Raw genomic sequence first — 18,957 nt, 5'->3', positions numbered from 1 at the left:
CGTCAATCAAAGTTGACAATGTTCATTGGTTCTGAAATTTGGTAAAAACCAGAATTGCCCGTGAGTGGCTAGCGTGTCCCCAAATTACCAAAGGGAGCGAACGATCACAGTGCGTGCGTTGTGTATACATTCATCCATATGTGTATGTATGTATGTATGTGTGTGTTTGAGGATGGGAGTTGGACGCGACATAGCCCTGGACCTCCTGTGCCGGCCCCTCCCACTCCCTGTGCCCCATACCCATCTCGCCACGCCTGGTGCCCACTGTGACAGGTGTAATTGGGTGTCTGGTTTTTCCATTTTCTGCCCTGCTACACTTGTCCTTTAAAACACACCGCCCATGACATCCTGCCATCTCAGAGAGTGATACAGCAAAACACCATGTTGTCCACTGAATCACCACCTCATCTTGCTTCCAACCATTCCATTTTTTTCAGATCAAGAAAAGGATGTAGGCTGATTTTTGGACGGGGCTTTTCAGGTTTACAGGATGTGGTCGACGAAATGACGGACATTCAGATCTACCACCAACACTCCCCCATTGAGAATCTACAGGAGACACATCATAGCAGCTCCTCCATAAACACCTCATATCTCATCCCAACTGAAAGCGCGAACCACTGCTTTTAATCAGGGCAAGGTGACTGGAAACATGACCGAATACAAACAGTGCAGCTATTCCCTCCGCAAGGCTATCAAGCAAGCTAAGCGTCAGTATAGAGACAAAGTAGAATTTCAAATTCAACGGCTCAGACACAAGAGGTATGTGGCAAGGTCTACAGTCAATCACGGACTACAAAAAGAAAACCAGCCCAGTCACGGACCAGGATGTCTTGCTCCCAGGCAGACTAAATAACTTTTTTGCCCACTTTGATGACAATACAGTGCCACTGACACGGCCTGCAACGAAAACATGCGGACTCTCCTTCACTGCAGCCGAAGTGAGTAAAACATTTAAACGTGTTAACCCTCGCAAGGCTGCAGGCCCAGACGGCATCCCCAGCCGCGCCCTCAGAGCATGCGCAGACCAGCTGGCTGGTGTGTTTACGGACATATTCAATCATTCCCTATATCAGTCTGCTGTTCCCACATGCTTCAAGAGGGCCACAATTGTTCCTGTTCCCAAGAAAGCTAAGGTAACTGAGCTAAACGACTACCTCCACGTAGCACTCACTTCCGTCATCATGAAGTGCTTTGAGAGACTAGTCAAGGACCATATCACCTCCAACCTACCTGACACCCTAGACCCACTCCAAATTTCCTTACCACCCAAATAGGTCCACAGACGATGCAATCTCAACCACACTGCACACTGCCCTAACCCATCTGGACAAGAGGAATACCTATGTGAGAATGCTGTTCATCGACTACAGCTCGGCATTTAACACCATAGTACCCTCCAAGCTCGTCATCAAGCTCGAGACCCTGGGTCTCGACCCCACCCTGTGCAACTGGGTACTGGACTTCCTGACGGGCCGACCCCAGGTGGTGAGGGTAGGCAACAACATCTCCACCCCGCTGATCCTCAACACTGGGGCCCCACAAGGGTGCGTTCTGAGCCCTCTCCTGTACTCCCTGTACACCCACGACTGCATGGCCACGCACGCCTCCAACTCAATCATCAAGTTTGCGGATGACACAACAGTGGTAGGCTTGATTACCAACAACAACGAGACGGCCTACAGGGAGGAGGTGAGGGCCCTCGGAGTGTGGTGTCAGGAAAATAACCTCACACTCAACGTCAACAAAACTAAGGAGATGATTGTGGACTTCAGGAAACAGCAGAGGGAACACCCCCCTATCCACATCAATGGAACAGTAGTGGAGAGGGTAGTAAGTTTTAAGTTCCTCGGCATACACATCACAGACCAACTGAATTGGTCCACCCACACAGACAGCATTGTGAAGAAGGCGCAGCAGCGCTTCTTCAACCTCAGGAGGCTGAAGAAATTTGGCTTGTCACCAAAAGCACTCAAACTTCTACAGATGCACAATCGAGAGCATCCTGGCGGGCTGTATCACCGCCTGGTACAGCAACTGCTCCGCCCACAACCGTAAGGCTCTCCAGAGGGTAGGGAGGTCTGCACAACGCATCACCGGGGGCAAACTACCTGCCCTCCTGGACACCTACACCACCCGATGTTACAGGAAGGCCATAAAGATCATCAAGGACAACAACCACCCGAGCCACTGCCTGTTCACCCCGCTATCATCCAGAAGGCGAGGTCAGTACAGGTGCATCAAAGCTGGGACCGAGAGACTGAAAAACAGCTTCTATCTCAAGGCCATCAGACTGTTAAACAGCAACCACTAACATTGAGTGGCTGCTGCCAACATACTGACTCAACTCCAGCCACTTTAATAATGGGAATTGATGGGAAATTTGTAAAATATATCACTAGCCACTTTAAACAATGCTACCTAATATAATGTTTACATACCCTACATTATTCATCTCATATGTATACGTATATACTATACTCTATATCATCCACTGCATCTTTATGTAATACATGTATCACTAGCCACTTTAACTATGCCACTTTGTTTACATACTCGATACTCGATACCATCTACTGTATCTTGCCTATGCTGCTCTGTACCATCACTCATTCATATAACTTTATGTACATATTCTTTTTTCCCTTACACTTGTGTATAATACAGTAGTTTTGGAATTGTTAGTTAGATTACTTGTTGGTTATTACTGCATTGTCGGAACTAGAAGCACAAGCATTTCGCTACACTCGCATTAACATCTGCTAACCATGTGTATGTGACAAATAAAATTTGATTTGATTTGATATATCCCAAGGAACCCACTGTGCTGCGCTGGGCAGATGAGTGCGTGTCAAATCGCCACACTCGTCTCGCGTGCTGATATGTTATGTTTGTCGCCAGGGGATCCCTGACACATCTAGCCAGGATAGAATCAGCAATAAGCTGCTGATATGTTATGTTTGTCGCCAGGGTTGCTCCATGATTATACATGACACATCTAGCCAGGATAGAATCACCATGATTATAAATATATACGGCAGTGGACTGCTTTAAGCTGCTTTATCATGACTGATGTATATATGACGTGATTATACATATATATGGCGTAGTCGGTTGCTTACCATGATTATACATATATATATGGCGTAGTCGGCTGCTTTACCATGATTATAAATATATATGGCGTAGTCGGTTGCTTTACCATGATTATAAATATATATGGCGTAGTGGACTGCTTTACCATGATTATAAATATATACGGCGTAGTGGACTGCTTTACCATGATTATAAATATATACGGCGTAGTCGGCTGCTTTACCATGATTATAAATATATATGGCGTAGTGGGCTGCTTTACCAACGACTGTACATCCAACTTGATTAGCAGATATAATGTAAAGGGGAATTGTCAATTCCCAATGGGATTAATAGACACTCACAGACACCTTGGGATGCTCTTCATTTGGTGATGTCAGTCATTCAGCCAGTAGTCAAACACACAGATTTGCGCATTGGCACACACAAAGACACAGGGCGGGTTTAGGGTCATGAAATATTGTGTGGGTTGCATAAAGAGAAAACAATACCTTAAAAATGTCAATTTATAGGTTACATTCGGGTTTTCTTTGATTATTTAATCTGGCATTAGTGCGTAAGCCTAATGCGTTAGGGCCGAACTCTACAGGCGCCAAATAGCCTACATACCAATAGCCAAATGCTATTGGGAACAGGCATAAAATGTGAATGTCAGTCCATCGAGGCAAAAAGGACAAAGTCTGAGTTTAATTCAATAAGAGAAAAGCTGTGGAGAGTTGAAAATCAATTGAAGGCAGGGCCAGAAAAGTAATGTTTTGAAGAGATTAGTGGTAAAAGATAACAATAGCAATGCTATGTGATTATGGTGAGGCGCTACAGTTGAAGTCGGAAGTTTATATACACCTTAGCCAAATACATTTCAACTCAGTTTTTCACAATTCCTGACGTTTAATCCTAGTAAAAATCCCTGTCTTAGGTCAGTTAGGATCACCACTTCATTTTAAGAATGTGAAATGTCAGAATAATAGTAGGGAGAATGTTTATTTCAGCTTTAATTTCTTTCATCACATTCCCAGTGGGTCAGATGTTTACATACACTCAATTAGTATTTGGTAGCATTGCCTATAAATTGTTTAACTTGGTTCAAACGTTTTGGGTAGCCTTCCAATAGCTTCAATTAGCCTATAAGTTGGGTGAATTTTGGCCCATTCCTCTTAACAGAGCTGGTGTAACTGGGTCCGGTTTGTAGGCCTACTTGCTCGCACACGCTTTTTCAGTTCTGTCCACAAATTTTCTATGGGATTGAGATCAGGGCTTTGTGATGGCCACTCCAATACCTTGACTTTGTTGTCCTTAAGCCATTTTGCCACAACTTTGGAAGTATGCTTGGGGTCATTGTCCATTTGGAAGACCTTAACTTTGCGACCAAGCTTTAACTTTCTGACTGATGTCTTGAGATGTTGCTTCAATATATCCACATAATTTTCCTTCCACATGATTCCATCTATTTTGTGAAGTACACAAGTCCCTCCTGCAGCAAAGCACCCCCACAACATGATGCTGCCACCCCCGTGCTTCACTGTTGGGATGGTGTTCTTCGGCTTGCAAGCCTCCCCCTTTATCCTCAAAACTTGTGGAGGTCTACAATTGGTTTTCTGAGGTCTTGGCTGATTCCTTTTGATTTTCCCATGATGTCAAGCAAAGAGGCACTGAGTTTGAAGGTTGGCCTTGAAATACATCCACAGGTACACCTCCAACTGACTCATATGATGTCAATTAGCCTATCAGAAGCTTCTAAAGCCATGACATAATTTTCTGGGATTTTCTAAACTGTTTAAAGACACAGTCAACATAGCGTATGTAAACTTCTGACCAACTGATATGATACAGTGAATTATAAGTGAAATAATCTGTCTGTAAACAATTGTTGGGAAAATTACTTGTGTCATGCACAAAGTAGGTGTCCTAACCGACTTGCCAAAACTATAGTTTGTTAACAAGGAATTTGTGGAATGGTTGAAAAACAAGTTTTAATGACTAAAACCTAAGTGTATGTAAACTTCCAATTTCAACTGTATACAAATTTGACAGTCAAAGGCCTATGGCACATCAAGGGACTAGAATACTGTTTATCTGGGTTAAATGGAAATTCAAATCTGGATACTGACTGTAGGTCTATAATCTCTGACAGAGCCTTAATATGAACTCCTACAGAATGAAGCATTTCTCGCAGTAAAGTTTTTTCTTCGCTCCATGAAAGAGGGCAAGATGACAGATTACTTGTCCAGTTGTAAGCAAAATAGAAAGTTGCAAAAACGACCCAACATGTTTATCGCAAGATTTAAATTTGGCTTGGATGCATATTTTATGTGGTTGAAATGCTAAAAGCTTTTATGATGCTGATAAAGATATCATCTCTACAGATTGTATCTAAATGTGCATTCACATTTTCTAAAGATGCTGAAAGAAATTGGATTTCTCCTGTTCCTGATCATTTTTATGTCTACATTTGATGTAGACATTTTACTGCAAGAAATCCTTAATTCTGCAGGAGTTAATATTAAGCACATGTGGGAGGTTATAGACCTACAGTCAGTGTCCAGATTTCAGTTTCCATTCAACCCATCTGAACAGTATTCTAGAGTCCTTTGACATGTGAACTCACAGCCTGGTCTCATGGACTAGAGGTAACATAGTAAAAGTCAATTCGGCACTCAAATTAGTATGATATGTTAAGTTTGGCATGGTTACATAAGACAGAAGGTTACTTAAGGCAAATAGGAAAGGAGGTTGGTTGGTCGCGGTGGATGTGTAGGCTTATAACGCAAATGTCTAGCAACTCAAATGTTGCATGTTCGAATCTCATCACATAAAATTTTAGCTAATTCGCTACTTTGCAACTACTTAGCATGTTAGCTAACCTGTCCCCTAACTTTAACCCTATCCTTAATCCTTTTAGATAACCCTTCCCCTAACCCTAACCCTTAGCCTAGCTAACGTTAGCGTTAACCACCTGGCTAACACCTGGCAACAACAAATTAGAATTCATAACATATCGTACACTTTTCAAAATCGTAACATTGTTCCTTTCGCAAATTCAAAAAAAAATGTCTGAATTGCAATTTGTAACATATCCTACAAAATGGATGCTGGACATCTACAAATGAATACATACCATACGAAACCTAACAACTAAGTGCAGTGTCTCGGATTTACGTACAGAATAATATAAAATGCTGTGAGACCAGGTTGCTTTTCTTAACTCAGGACAATGCCAGGACAATGCCAACACATCACATGCATTTGTGTGCCATTAAATGCACCCACTGAGTGTGTATGTACATCACCTCATTGCGTAATAATAATAGAGGGAACAAAATAAATTGCGCTCCTGGTTCAATAAACAAGTCCCTTCCTTAACATAATCTGACCTTCACAGTTGGGCCTGCACAGATTGAGATGTGTTTGGATTCACCTGCAGTGTGTGTATGTATGAGTGTGTGTGTTTTTGTTTGACTATCCTTACGGGTACCAGAAGTCCTCACAAGGACAGTAAAACAAGGAACATTGGACAAGTGGGAACATTTTTGCAGGTCCCCATGAGGAAAAATGCTGTTAGGCTTAGGGGTTGGGTTTAGGGTTAGGGTTACAATTAGGATTAGAATTAAGGTTGGAGTTAGGATTAGGGGCTACGGTTAGGTTATGAGTTAGGAGTTAGGTAACGTTATAGTTTTATGGTTTGGGGGGTTAGGGCTAAGGCTTAGGGTTAGGGTTAAGTTGAGGGTTATGGTTAGGTTAAGGGTTAAGGTTAGGGTTAGGGGTTAGGGAAAATAGGATTTTGGATGGGAATCAATTATTTGTTCCTCACAAGGATAGCAATACAAGTGTGTGTGTGTGTGTGTGTGTGTGTGTGTGTGTGTGTGTGTGTGTGTGTGTGCGTGTGCGTGTGCGCGTGAGTGCGTGCGTGCGTGCGTGCGTGTGCATCTATAAATTGATTATAGTGTGTGATCAGCGGTAAAGATCTGGGATGGGTGTCAGTCACCATCCACATGACGCCTTCCTGTCGCACATGTTCAACCAGTAACGGATCAACTAGTCATGGCATGAGCTGACAGTGCTGGGTGGACGACTTCATTCATAGATTTATATAAATTATATAAATCTATAAATATAAATTATATATATATATTTTTTTTTACAGTCAACCATGCTCTATACCTACTGTACAGGAATATCATAATATATCAAATATAATAATTTATATATAATAATTCATATATAATATATCCTCCATCTTTGTCAGATATATAGTATATACAAATACTAGGCACTTAATTTATCTTGGAATTTGAACCCCTGGTTCAAGCTGGGATTGATCTTAACACAAAGGAACAGCTGTCCAATAGGGGGACACGGACCCTCCCACCCACATCCTGCGATAGGATGAAAAAATGAATAAAACATTTGCTAAATGTCAACGTTTCAAGTCAATTGGGTGGCTCTATCCGAGGCAGAGAAGATGTTTTGACGTGAGGGGTATGTGTCTGCCAGGGAAGAGCAGCAGGATTTTGATGATAAACGCTGAAGTGGAGGCGGAGGGTGCAGTAATGTCAGCTGTTGTAATTCAGGGCCACAGTGAATGACAGAGAAATAGGTGTGTGTGTGTGTGTCTGTTGTGGTACTTGTTTTCCTACCTTATCAGGACCCCAATGTCCTCATAATTCTATCCAATTCACCTCAATGTCATTACAGGTTAGCAAAACAAGAATTTTGTATTGACTACTTTCTTATTTCATTCTCGCTGGCACCAAAAGTTGAAAAAGAGTTGATAGGGGACAGAATGCGGCCAGACCATCCTATAATTACGTTCCTCTTACAGAATTTCAACGTGGGGAGGATATTGGAAATGTATTCAAAGCTGACAACTTGTTTTTACAGAGGACAGAATAATTAATAACAGACTTTTTCCAACGTAATATAGGTACAGCATATCGCCTTATTGTATAGGATACTTTTATGCAATTCAATACTGATCTTTAAAACAAAAGCCATTTAGGTCAAAATAATTCATATTAACAAAATAAATGGAGGGACTAACAGTACAGTTAGATAGCAATACAAACTGTACCATAGAGGTACAGAATACGTTAGAGGAAAAACAAAAAGAAATGAAGTAACTTATTCAAGAAAGATCAAGTGTAATACTGTATATTATAAAATTAAAGCAAACTGGATGGAATATGGGGGAAAACGCACCAAATTATAGAAATGCTACCAAAAATAATTTACTGAAACCTTTTTTTAAATGACGGAGTCACCCATGATTCACAAAACAATATTTAGAAAGAGGAAGCAAAGTACTTTCAGCATATGTTTTCAGTTCAGTCTCCTCGATCTTCACTAAACAAAGTTAATTGTAAGTATTTTTCTATTAATAATGTAAAACGAACAGCTGTACAGAAAGACTCAAGTGAAGGCTAAATTACAGAGGAGGAACTTAAAGATGCAATTAAAGCCTTTATGTCCCGAAAACCTCCAGGGCTGGATGGCATATCAGTTGAGGAATACCAAACATTTTTTTTATGTACTCAGAGGACCGTTATTAGCATATTTTAACCACTCCTATAAAAATGGTATATTATTAGATACTCAACAAGGTCTGATTTCAATATTACTGAAACAGGACCCAAATATAAAGATCCAGTCCAGTACACTTGCACACTTACACAACCAGTGATGTGATGCAAAAATTCAAGCAAAATGTATAGCACATATAATTAAAAAGGTATTGTCGGATATTATTCATCCTAATCTGATTTTTTACATTGTTGATACATTGGGGATAATATAAGACCAGTAGTGGAAACAATAGAAAACTATGAACAATCTGGGAAATCAGGCCTGGTATTCATAGCTGACTTTGAGAAGGCTTTTGATAAACTACGACTGGAATTTATATATAAATACCAGGAATATTTAAACATTTTGGAGAATCTCTTATACAATGGGTTAAAGTTATGTATAGTAACCCTAGATGTAAAATAATAAATAATGGTTACTTCTCAACAAGTATTAAATCAAAGGGAACACATTAGTCAGAGTGGGCAGAACAAGCAAGGAGGAGTCAAGCATGAGCTAGCGAGATTCTATTTGTGCGCTCTAGCATGCATTTGCATATTTCTGTTAGGAAATGCCTCCTCTGAAGCGTGCGTGTGCAATTTCTCAATTCGTCATTGCATTTATCTAAACAACCCAGTTTTTTTTGTTATTTGGCAAAGGGTAAAGTCTACAAAACTTAGTCCACTCTGTTCGTAACAGATTTTAGTTTTGGGAACAGAAAACTGTATTGAGATCAAATATTTAATTGACGAGAACATTGCAGAATGTCAGCCAAAATCCATCTCGTTCCATCTTCTCCCACTGCCAGCCACTGGGCTTCCTCTCACTACCAAGTGAGGGTAGAAACTATTGGCCAGTCTTTCAGTTTTTGCCATGTACTGTCCATGTGTGAGTGATTGAATCGGGGAGAACATGACATGGCTTGGGTGGCTGGGGTCCCTGATGATCTTCTTGGCCTTCCTGCGACACCTGGTATTGTAGGTGTTCTGTAAGGCAAGCAGTGTGCACCCAATGGTGCGTTCGGGTGCATGTATCACCCTCCGAAGAGCCGTGCGGTCCAAGGAGGTGGAGTTGCCATACCAGGCTGTGATGCATCCCAACAGTACGCTCTCGATGGTGCTGCTGTTGAACACTGTGAGGGCCCTCGTGGACAGCCCAAATTTCTTCAGCATCCTGAGGTTGAAGAGTCGCTGTCGTGCCTTCTTCACTACGGTGTCCATGTGGTTAAACCATTTCAGCTTCTCTGAGATGTATATGCCGAGGAATTTGAAGTTATTGACCGTTACACGGCGGCCATGTTGATGAGAATGGGGGCGTGTCCAGCCTGGTTCCTCCTTAAGTCCACAATAATCTCTTTTGTCTTCGTAAAGTTGAGGGAGAGGTTGTTTACCTGGCACTGCGCCATCAGAGTGCCTACCGACTCCCTATAGGCTGTCTTGTCGTTTTTGGTGTTCATGCCTACTACTTTTGTGTCGTCAGCGAACTTGATGATGGAAGGCCACGCAGTCATGGATATACAGAGAATAAAGGAGGGGACTGAGGATGCACCCTTGTGGGGCTCCGTGTTGAGAATCAGTGTAAAGGAGGTAATGTTGCCTACCTTCAACACCTGTGAATGGCCCATCAGGAAGTCCAGGACCAAGTTTAATATGTCGTTCAGACCCAGGGCTGTGAGCTTTGTTAGGAGCTTATAGGGCACTATGATATTGAAGGTCGAACTGTAGTCGATGAATGTATGTATTCCTTTTGTCCAGGTGGGTAAGTGCAGTGTGCAGTACAATGGCGATTGCGTTGTCCGTGGATCTATCAGGGCGGTAGGCGATTTGGAGAGGGTCAAGAGTGTCGGGGAGGGAGGAGGTGATATGGTCTTTGACTAGCCCTCTCGAAGCAGTTCATGATGACGGAAGTGAGTGCTACTGCTCGGTAGTCATTCAGTTCAGTTACTTTCTCTTTCTTGGCCACAGGGATTATAGTGGGGATAGAGGCCTGAGATAGGGAGAGATTGAAAATGTCAGAGAACACAATAGCCAGCTGGTCTGCCCTTGCTCTGAGGCCACGACTAGCGACATCATCCGGCAGCCTTGTGGGGGTTAACACGTTTGAATTACATTACATATGTCCTCAGTGGAGACTGAGTGTGTAGCCCATGTTGTCATCGGGGGCTCTCCTCGGCAGCTCAGGGTCAAGGTACTCGAATCTTGAAAAAAAGGTGTTTATCACATCTGGTAGGATGGCGTTGGTGACCATGATGTGCCTGGCTTTCTTTTTGTAATCGTTGATCATTAGGAGCCCCTGCCACATATGCCTTGTGTCCGACCCACTGAATTGCTCCTCCACTTTATATTTGTCTCTATGCTTGTGTTTCACCATCTTCCTAAATCTGCATAAATCCTTGTACTGTTTAACCAAACTATTGTCCCCGGTCACCTTGACTTGATTATAAGCAGCATATAACCACCATAATTTGCAAATAAATTCATTAAAAATCCTACAATGTGATTTTCTGGATTTATTTTTCTAATTTTGTCTGTCATAGTTGAAGTATACCTATGATGAAAATTACAGGCCTCTCTCATCTTTTTAAGTGGGAGAACTTGCACAATTGGTGGCTGACTAAATACTTTTTTGCCCCACTGTATATATATGGGGGATACAACCTTCCCAGCTCTACAGATTTTGCTGCAAAGAGACAGAATCATTACATCATATGTTTTGGTAATGTCCATATGTAGCTTGTTTTTGGTCCAATCTATCAATAATATAATAATACTCATCTAAAATGTTTATCTTTAATTTACAATCTGTACAAACTATGAGAATAGAAAGGTTCAGAACTTTTGTGAAACAGCACAGTTGAAAAATATATGGCAAATAGAAATCTTAACTGGATGGTGTTCAGAGATAGATGGGAGGGGTTTAGCGTAACTGAAGGATGGGACTAAAAACAAACAATAGATAACTAATGTAAAATATACAGTGTCTGTAAAATGTATATAGTATGAATAAGATGGAAGTAGAAGCCTTAGTGTTGTTGTCCATTAGTTTACTCCAATTAGGGGAGAGGGGTTAGGGTTAGGGGAAAATAATAAAGGAAAATATATTTAAAAATATATATATATTAGATATTTTCAAATAAATGTATGGGAGATTGGTAATTATGCAGACAATTACATTGATGGAAGCCATTAAAGCTGATCTACCCCATAAACAAAAAACATTGTTGAACATTTTCCAGGTCCTGATTTGTTCAAATGCTATTTTAAGCTTCAGGGTCAGGTTTAGGGTTTTGGGGGTAGGGTTAGGGTTATGTTTAGGTTTAGGGTTTTGGGGGTTAGGATTCAGGTTAAGGTTGGTGTTAGGTTTAGGGTTATGGGGTAGATCAGATCACCACACCCCAGCAGCCTCCACTGGTGCATGTATATACTGTATGTGCACACACACACACACACACACACACACACACACACACACACACACACACACACACACACACACACACACACACACACACACACACTGAACCAACATCCCACCTCACCTCAGCAGCCTCCACTGGTGCATGTATATACTGTATGTGCACACACACACACACACACACACACACTGAACCAACATCCCCTGAAACGGCACCCATCATGTCACAGTACTTTACTCTTCATAACAATAACAACATCAACAACAACAAACCAGTTGCTCTGTGTGAAGTATTAAACCCTGCGTTTGAAACAAATCACCTTCAACAGCCACAGCCTGCTTCCCCCTCCACAGCCTGCTTCCCCCTCCACAGTCTGCTTCCCCTCCACAGTCTGCTTCCCCCTCCACAGCCTGCTTCCCCCTCCACAGTCTGCTTCCCCTCCACAGCCTGCTTCCCCCTCCACAGTCTGCTTCCCCCTCCACAGCCTGCTTCCCCCTCCACAGCCTGCTTCCCCCTCCACAGCCTGCTTCCCCCTCCACAGCCTGCTTCCCTCCACAGCCTGCTTCCCATCCACAGCCTGCCTCCCCCTCCACAGCCTGCTTCCCCCTCCACAGCCTGCTTCCCCCTCCACAGCCTGCCTCCCCCTCCAGAGCCTGCTTTCCCCTCCACAGCCTGCTTCCCCCTCCACAGCCTGCCTCCCCCTCCACAGCCTGCTTCCCATCCACAGCCTGCCTCCCCCTCCACAGCCTGCTTCCCCCTCCACAGCCTGCTTCCCCCCACAGCCTGCCTCCCCTCCACAGCCTGCTTCCCATCCACAGCCTGCTCCCCCCTCCACAGCCTGCTTCCCCCTCCACAGCCTGCTTCCCCCTCCACAGCCTGCTTCCCCCTCCAGAGCCTGCTTCCCCTCCACAGCCTGCTTTCCCCTCCACAGCCTGCTCCCCCTCCACAGCCTGCTTCCCCCTCCACAGCCTGCTTCCCCTCCACAGCCTGCTTCCCCTCCACAGCCTGCTTCCCCCTCCACAGCCTGCTTCCCCCTCCACAGCCTGCTTCCCCCTCCACAGCCTGCTTCCCCTCCACAGCCTGCTTCCCCCTCCAGAGCCTGCTTCCCCCTCCACAGTCTGCTTCCCCCTCCACAGCCTGCTTCCCATCCACAGCCTGCTTCCCCCTCCACAGCCTGCTTCCCATCCACAGCCTGCTTTCCCTCCACAGCCTGCTTCCCCTCCACAGCCTGCTTCCCCCTCCACAGTCTGCTTCCCCCTCCAGAGTCTGCTTCCCCCTCCAGAGCCTGCTTCCCCCTCCACAGCCTGCTTCCCCCTCCAGAGCCTGCTTTCCCCTCCACAGCCTGCTTCCCCCTCCACAGCCTGCTTCCCCCTCCACAGCCTGCTTCCCCCTCCACAGTCTGCTTCCCCCTCCACAGTCTGCTTCCCCCTCCACAGCCTGCTTCCCCCTCCACAGCCTGCTTCCCCTCCACAGCCTGCTTTCCCCTCCAGAGCCTGCTTTCCCCTCCACAGCCTGCTTCCCCCTCCACAGCCTGCTTCCCCTCCACAGCCTGCAGCTCTGGACCTCTGACTCTGTCCGAGACCAGAGGCAATATCGCCAAGTGAAGAACTCAACCCACAAAGGCGCTATAATCGCAACATACACACAAACGTGCACATGCACACACCGGCTGTGGCAACCTCACATCTCACTGGGGGAAGGGGCGGCAAACCGTGATGCATTCATCAATTTCCCCCGTGAAGGATTACAGAACGTTAGGAGTCCCATCCCACCTGAGCCCGACTCATTTAGCTTAGATTGGGTCAGGCCTTTACTCCAGATAACTGGTATACTCTCATATAAATCTGTGAAAAAACAATATAACAACCTGCCTAAAAGGAAACTGGAGCTCAAACCAAACCACGTACTTAGTGTATTGGGGCACAGCAACAGAACGAACCAAGTAAGGCTTCTGCATCGCAAGAGGTTAGCTCAAGACTAGGGGAGAATACAGAGATATGTTGTGATAGCCTCAAGGGCCTTGAAGGTGCTGAGCCCTGAACGACCAGGCAGCAGTCGAGCCCCGTAGCTCTCTAATACTCCCTGTCTGCGTCCCTCTCTGAGACCCAGGGCAGCGCAAATGTCACCTGAACCAAATCGCTCATCACAGCATGCAGTCATGCTTCCCACAACAAAACACCAGACACGGACTTGTGTTAGAGAGATAAACCCTGAGATACGAAGGCAGAATATTTAAGGTTGTCGGAATAGAAAGAGTTATGACTCTTTCAGTTGTATCGATGTTGCCCAGAATTAGCCATCAGTTGAGTAACAAGCTACCAAGCTAAAGCTCACTAGCTCTCTCTGTCTCTCTCTCTCTCTCTTGCTCTCTCTCAATTCAATTCAATGAGCTTTTTGGCATGGGAAACACATGTTTACAACAGTAGATGTTACACTTCCAAAATAATAGAGACATTCAAAATGTCATATTGTGTCTATATACTGTGTTGTAACGATGTGCACATCGTTAAAGTACAAAAGGGAAAATAAATAAACATAAATATAGGTTTTTTTACAATGATATTTGTTCTTTGGCTCCCAAGTGGCACAGCGGTCTAAGGCACTGCATCTCAGTGACTACAGACACCTTGGTTCAAATCCAGGCTGTATAACATCTGGCTGTGATTGGGAGTCCCTTGTGTAGGCCGTCATTGTAAATAAAAATTTGTTCTTAACTGACTTGCCAGGTTAAATAAAATACTTTTATTTTAATTCACAGGTCCCTTGCTGCTGTTATGGCAATTTTACCCAGGTCACTGTCTGTCTGTCTGTCATCTTGTCTGTCTGTTATGTCTGTCTGTCACTGTCTGTCTGTTTTACCCTGTCTGTCTGTCTGTCTATCTGATCTGTCTGTCTGTCTGTCTGTCTGTCTGTCTGTCTGTCTGTCTGTCTGTCTGTCTGTCTGTCTGTCTGTCTGTCTGTCTGTCTGTCTGTCTGTCTGTCTGTCTGTCTGTCTGTCTGTCTGTCTGTCTAACCTGGGTCGTAGGCATACCACAAGACAGTTAGCACGCTGAGCTAAAGACCTGGGATTGGCATGGGGAGCTAATGCAAGTCTTCAGGCCTGAGGAAAATATCCTTCTTCCTTCATCGTTGTCTAATACCCTTTCACACTAATGTACCATCCCGAACCAAACAATACTACCTCTGATGTTGTCTGCTGGAGCTGTTCAGGATATGTAACCAGGCCAGCTCAGCTAGGCTCAGTAGTGTGAAAATGGTTATATTTGTGTCTGTGTCTTAGTTTATTGAGGAGAGCAAATTATGTTTATTAGGTCACAATCTCCCAGTGGAGGAGAGTCTAGTGCCTTAGCCTGCCACCCCAACACACAGCGGGCAATGAACGTGCCCAATGAAGCATAAAGACCACTCTTCCAGTCCACTTGAGGCCCTTTATAATGAAATAATGCACTTCAGAAAACATTAAGTGCCCATGATAGTTAACGATGCCATCTAACTTGATTCACACGCCTCTGATTGATAGAGATGTGTACGGCTAATAACATAGCCCTAATGACAGAGAGGAGAGGCGCAGTATTAGATATTGTAATTACAACCAAGGCATTTTTGCCTTAAAGCGTTGTTTAAAGCGTTCATTAAAGCGTTCTTCAAAGCTTTTTTAAACTAATGCTTTTGTGATTCTCAACATTTTCTTTCAGTTCTTTGTAATGACTTACACCAAATAAAATTCTGATGATTTGACATTAATATGACTAAAATGCAAAATTTCTCTTGAAAATAGGTATTCAATCTCAAGAGATTATAATGGTTACACACACACACACAATCCCCCACCACTGCCACCACCTACCAATATACAGACACACGTGTCTTGACCCATGCTCATTAGTGTCCAGTCTGCAGAACCCAATGGGCATTATTATTAGTATTAGTATTAAGAGCCATCTGGGTGACCAAACTAAACCAGTCCTCTCTCCCAGCCCACCAGCCAGCCCACCAACCAGTCGTCTCTCCCAGCCCACCAGCCAGTATTAGCCACCACCATGTCTTAGCTACCACCATGTCTTAGCCACCACCATGTCCTAGCCACCACCATGTCTTAGCCACCACCATGTCCTAGCCACCACCATGTCTTAGCCACCACCATGTCTTAGCCACCACCATGTCCTAGCCACCACCATGTCCTAGCCACCACCATGTCCTAGCCACCACCATGGCTTAGCCACCACCATGTCTTAGCCACCACCATGTCTTAGCCACCACCATGTCTTAGCCACCACCATGTCCTAGCCACCACCATGTCTTAGCCACCACCATGTCTTAGCCACCACCATGTCCTAGCCACCACCATGTCCTAGCCACCACCATGTCCTAGCCACCACCATGTCCTAGCCACCACCATGGCTTAGCCACCACCATGTCCTAGCCACCACCATGTCCTAGCCACCACCATGTCCTAGCCACCACCATGTCTTAGCCACCACCATGTCTTAGCCACCACCATGTCCTAGCCACCACCATGTCCTAGCCACCACCATGTCCTAGCCACCACCATGTCTTAGCCACCACCATGTCCTAGCCACCACCATGTCCTAGCCACCACCATGTCCTAGCCATCCACCATGTCTTAGCCACCACCATGTCTTAGCCACCACCATGTCTTAGCCACCACCATGTCTTAGCTACCACCATGTCTTAGCCACCACCATGTCCTAGCCACCACCATGTCTTAGCCACCACCATGTCCTAGCCACCACCATGTCTTAGCCACCACCATGTCTTAGCCACCACCATGTCTTAGCCACCACCATGTCCTAGCCACCACCATGTCCTAGCCACCACCATGTCCTAGCCACCACCATGTCTTAGCCACCACCATGTCCTAGCCACCACCATGTCTTAGCCACCACCATGTCTTAGCCACCACCATGTCTTAGCCACCACCATGTCCTAGCCACCACCATGTCCTAGCCACCACCATGTCCTAGCCACCACCATGTCTTAGCCACCACCATGTCCTAGCCACCACCATGTCCTAGCCACCACCATGTCTTAGCCACCACCATGTCCTAGCCACCACCATGTCTTAGCCACCACCATGTCTTAGCCACCACCATGTCCTAGCCACCACCATGTCTTAGCCACCACCATGTCCTAGCCACCACCATGTCTTAGCCACCACCATGTCTTAGCCACCACCATGTCCTAGCCACCACCATGTCCTAGCCACCACCATGTCTTAGCCACCACCATGTCTTAGCCACCACCATGTCCTAGCCACCACCATGTCCTAGCCACCACCATGTCCTAGCCACCACCATGTCTTAGCCGCCACCATGTCCTAGCCGCCACCATGTCTTAGCCACCACCATGTCCTAGCCACCACCATGTCTTAGCCACCACCATGTCCTAGCCACCACCATGTCTTAGCCACCACCATGTCCTAGCCACCACCATGTCCTAGCCACCACCATGTCCTAGCCACCACCATGTCCTAGCCACCACCATGTCTTAGCCACCACCATGTCCTAGCCACCACCATGTTTTAGCCACCACCATGTCTTAACCACCACCATGTCCTAGCCACGACCATGTCCTAGCCACCACCATGTCCTAGCCACCACCATGTCCTAGCCACCACCATGTCTTAGCCACCACCATGTCCTAGCCACCACCATGTCTTAGCCACCACCATCTCCTAGCCACCACCATCTCCTAGCCACCACCATGTCCTAGCCACCACCATGTCTTAGCCACCACCATGTCCTAGCCACCACCATGTCCTAGCCACCACCATGTCCTAGCCACCACCATGTCCTAGCCACCACCATGTCTTAGCCACCACCATGTCCCACCACCATGTCTTAGCCACCACCATGTCTTAGCCACCACCATGTCCTAGCCACCACCATGTCCTAGCCACCACCATGTCTTAGCCACCACCATGTCTTAGCCACCACCATGTCTTAGCCACCACCATGTCTTAGCCACCACCATGGCCTAGCCACCACCATGTCTTAGCCACCACCATGTCTTAGCCACCACCATGGCCTAGCCACCACCATGTCCTAGCCACCACCATGTCTTAGCCACCACCATGTCCTAGCCACCACCATGTCCTAGCCACCACCATGTCTTAGCCACCACCATGTCTTAGCCACCACCATGTCTTAGCCACCACCATGTCCTAGCCACCACCAAGTCTTAGCCACCACCATGTCTTAGCCACCACCATGTCTTAGCCACCACCATGTCTTAGCCACAAACATGGCCTAGCCACCACCATGTCCTAGCCACCACCATGTCCTAGCCACCACCATGTCCTAGCCACCACCATGTCCTAGCCACCACCATGTCTTAGCCACCACCATGTCTTAGCCACCACCATGTCCTAGCCACCACCATGTCCTAGCCACCACCAAGTCTTAGCCACCACCATGTCCTAGCCACCACCATGTCTTAGCCACCACCATGGCCTAGCCACCACCATGTCCTAGCCACCACCATGTCTTAGCCACCACCATGTCCTAGCCACCACCATGTCCTAGCCACCATCATGTCCTAGCCACCACAGCCACCAGGAGATATTCACCTTATCCCTTCTTAGAGGCAGACAGGGACAATTAATTTGAACTTGAATAATATCCCATATGCTTGCCCAGGCCCCACCCCTGTCTCGCCATCCTACTCACAGTCCCATTTCCAACACTGTCTTTTTACCCCGTCCTACAAATCACTGAATAGTTAAGAAAGTGCTCAAGGTAGAATTATGTTGTCCCTAGTCTATGATCAGATCTCCCTAACCTCAAGCTAAATCTTTACCATTCTGGGACAACACATATCTGAAAGAGTATCAGTGACAACTATGGACTGGCACAGCGGTCTAAGGT

At 45.5% G+C, this 18,957-nt stretch overlaps 1 protein-coding gene across 1 annotated transcript in view; it reads right to left on the bottom strand.

Moving 5' to 3' along the window:
* The window catches only part of LOC135522885 (sodium channel protein type 4 subunit alpha-like), a 194,370-nt gene that overhangs the window by 62,455 nt on the left and 112,958 nt on the right, over window positions 1-18,957 (bottom strand). The gene's annotated exons all lie outside the window — the stretch shown is intronic.

Source organism: Oncorhynchus masou, chromosome 30 (genome assembly GCF_036934945.1).
Source record: "Oncorhynchus masou masou isolate Uvic2021 chromosome 30, UVic_Omas_1.1, whole genome shotgun sequence".
Taxonomy (NCBI): Eukaryota; Metazoa; Chordata; class Actinopteri; order Salmoniformes; family Salmonidae; genus Oncorhynchus; species Oncorhynchus masou.
This window is presented reverse-complemented; position numbering and strand designations above follow the sequence as displayed.